Source organism: Trachymyrmex septentrionalis, unplaced genomic scaffold (genome assembly GCF_001594115.1).
Source record: "Trachymyrmex septentrionalis isolate Tsep2-gDNA-1 unplaced genomic scaffold, Tsep1.0 scaffold22, whole genome shotgun sequence".
NCBI lineage: Eukaryota > Metazoa > Arthropoda > Insecta > Hymenoptera > Formicidae > Trachymyrmex > Trachymyrmex septentrionalis.
Genome location: NW_017305375.1, coordinates 1,155,969 through 1,159,549, shown reverse-complemented (window position 1 = coordinate 1,159,549; position 3,581 = coordinate 1,155,969). Strand labels below are relative to the sequence as shown.

The 3,581-nt window shown below is 38.4% G+C and overlaps 1 protein-coding gene across 1 annotated transcript in view; it reads left to right on the top strand.

Moving 5' to 3' along the window:
• Positions 1 to 3,581, top strand: part of LOC108748433 (RNA/RNP complex-1-interacting phosphatase) — a 47,029-nt gene that overhangs the window by 40,600 nt on the left and 2,848 nt on the right. The gene's annotated exons all lie outside the window — the stretch shown is intronic.

The window sequence follows — 3,581 nt, the reverse complement described above, 5'->3', positions numbered from 1 at the left end:
TTTGAACGTATTAGGCATGCTATAGTCTTTTTGCGCGAACTCAAATTATAGTACGATTTGAATCCGCTGAAAAAGATGATTATTGTATGTACTAATTTTCGTTCAAGCATTTCGCAGATACCTTCATTCTCGGTGCATTTTGCGACACACCCCGTATACGTACACATCGCGATTGAACTTAAAATCGTTCGATTGATTTAAAGCGGTAGTAATCGGCAGCTTGAAAAGACTCTCTAACAAGCCGGTGATATTTTCATGTTTATGTACGCCAGACATTAACGTCCTCCCTCGTTTTGATGGTTCTTATGTGTAAGGCCGGCGGAACTTTACACTCTTGCGGTACTAGGATCTTTCCCGTATTCTCGGTACAAGACGACCAGGATCTACCAGAGGCTATTTGAGCTGACGTACCTCTCGCGTATATATCATATTGCCACATTTACTACGTCGCTTCAGGTCATACCTCGTGACTACTCCAGTAGCCCGAAAACCAACCTTCACGCCGTACGGGGAGTGGCATATGCAATTCCGGGTGCGCCGCCCGCCTTTTATTCCTTCGTCGGCGATATCTTGGGGGCACGAACGAAAACAATATTTGCATGCGACCGCCCACCCTCGTTCATCAGTATGCACGAGGTTGTACTGCAACCGACCCCTTCCGTCTCTTCGTTTCGCGCTGTTTGAAACGTGACGGATCGAAGTTCATTACAAGAAGCGAATTTCTACTTCGTTCAGAGTTACTTAGCGAAACGTTTTTACACCGCGTTTTTACGCCGCTTTCCTGAATTATGTTCAACTCAAGTAAGCAAAACTCAATTTTTTTGCATGTGAAAGAAACTTGTAATAAAGCAAGGCACTGTTCGAAATCTCTCTCGCAGCATATGATAATTATTATTTAAGCTTAATTTTCTCACAAAACTATTCGATCTCGTTAACTAAATAGCTTATAAGCACGGAACGAAAATTTTAGTAAATTGTAATTTTTAAGTGGTACATAATACTTCTCTATTTTTCTCTCTCTCTCTCTTTCTTTTTTAATAATATCCTAAAAGCATAAATGAAAATCGTGATTGCGTGTGCGGAAATGTTTTAAGTACATAGCAGTGCTCATAAATTTATATTACTATTAATGACGAATACGAAATAAGTTTAAATAAAAAGATTAATAAAAAAGATAAACATTTTTTTTTTCATAATACTCCAACATAAATTTAAAGATCTGGATGATTTTTTATATTATATTATATATTGTACTATTTTTTTATATTATATTTTAATACAAATTTAAAGCGACTGTACGTTTGCAAATAATTGCATCAGTGTGAAGACTATACTTTGAATTGATCATGGGCGCATCCTTAATTAATGATATTGCTGAATATACAAGGCATATTTTCGATCAACAAACATTATTATCATCATGTTTCAGCTCCCGTCGAGCAACGTTTGATTTCGGCTGCCAAACAGCAGGGTGCTCAGAAAAAGACTTCCGTAATATCCCTCTGATCATAATTTCATACCGATATACGGATATGTACATATGTACACATTATTCACAAGTGCCAATCCGTGAATTTCACTTCTTCGAATGCCGAAGATTTTCGATGAGCGAAATTCTACATGCCTATTATTTCCTTAATGTCAATACGCTTGTCCTACGGTGAATTTTAGTTTGTTATAAAACTAACTATTAATTTAGTTATTAAAGAAAAAAGATGTAATATATAATTATTTTATTTAACTTATAAAGATAGGAGGGTGAGATAATATTTAGCAAAAATGTTATTTTTGAAAAAAATGACATTTATTAATGTCTGTCAAAGTAATCGTAAGTCTTCGACAATCTGCTCGTGGATCGGGCTTATTTGTTAGCATAAAGGCAGCACTGCTCCACGGGGGTGCTGGCTCCAGATTCACATTAGATGTCGACGTGTTCTGAGAAGATTCCCGTCCGCTAAGAGTACATTTCTGGCGTATGCAAAATTGAGATGACCTCGTGATAGATCCCAACGTGAAACGAGCATATTTTGTATATTATGTACGCGTACATTGATGTCGAATTACATCTGATTTTCTTTATTATTCCCTGATTTGTTTCATCAATTGTTACTATATTTTAACGAAAACATTATTCTATAATTTACTAAAATTTCATGAGCTGATCAATGATCCAAGAAATATAAAGAGTCAAAAAGAAAACTTTTGTCATGTACTACGATTATATTATAATATATATAAATAAAGAAGAGTGTTAAAAAAGGACTGACTTAAAAAGATTTAAATAAAAGAAATAGTTTTTGTAGATTTTGATTTTCTGGATACGACAAATTATTAAAAATTTCGCAGTTTGAAAATTCACCTCGAAAATTTACTACGATTTCTTTTACGTCTTTTTGGGTAAAAATCAATTCTTTTTTAACACATATCCTTTTTTTCTACAAATATGTAACATTTAAACGAAACGGTACTATAAAATTTTCTTTCTATCGAGAAAGACTGAAATTTCGTTCGTGAAACGAATTTATAGAAATATATCTACGATCCTCTCTTGTTTCAAATGTTCGCGAGTTCTTCGGTTTATGTTCCATTCAAGTTGAGGATTTACGTTCTACAATTTTTCACACTGTTATTTTCCCATATACGATAATCCAAGGACTCCTTTACGAAGAAATAGCTTTTACACTCGAGTCTGCTAACACGTTGTCGCTCATTCACATATATTTATCTTAATACTTTTACATGGAACGCTGTGTCGAAGGATACTAGATCGAAAATAGCTCCGGTCAGCAGTTTTATTAGATCGTTTGTCATGATTTTTTTTCACGGGAAATCTTATCTCTTTGCTGGCGCCATGCAATTCGCGTCTAAATATATTTGCATTATTGTCCTCCGTGAGAAGTATAGTGTCGCATCTATCAAAGGAGAAGGGCATAACTCGCGCTGTATAGTTCCAAGATACCGATGTACTCTCCGTTCGATCAAGCGGCTCGCAGAGGTCAAACGGCGTATCGTATGACTCGCGATGGGTCACTTAATTCGCCCTGAAAGCCGTGGTAAAGAGGTACGAAGTGCCTCTAAAGTACTTGGTACTTATCTTCCGCTCGTTTGCGCTTCGCTGAAAACAAGAAGACATAAGGGAGAAGCGTCGGTCGTGCGGAATCCAAGAAGAAGAGATAGGTAGACGCGCTTCGGTCGTTATACTGGTCAACTACTCTCATTAAGGTTTGCGGCTCTTGCGAAAATGCCGCCGCGACCGGCCGGCCGTAGTCGGAGTCACGAATCGTCGTGAATTCGTCGCAGCTTTTGCCGGTAATTTCCGATAATATTATAATCAGCCCCTTGCTGGGCCCGAAGAGGTGCCGACCCCACGCCCCAGGCCGAATTGATGACCCGTGGAATCGTACGCCTTGCCGCGCGTAGCGGCGTGCCCTTATTGACCGCCCTCTTCGCAAGCGAATATTTCTTCAGTTCCTGCGCGTCCCTTCGGGGCCGTCTGACGTCTTGAAAGCGCTTTCGAGATACCAATCGCGTGTCCCGCTGACTGAACTCTCACGCGTATACGTACACACATCCGTGTCGTT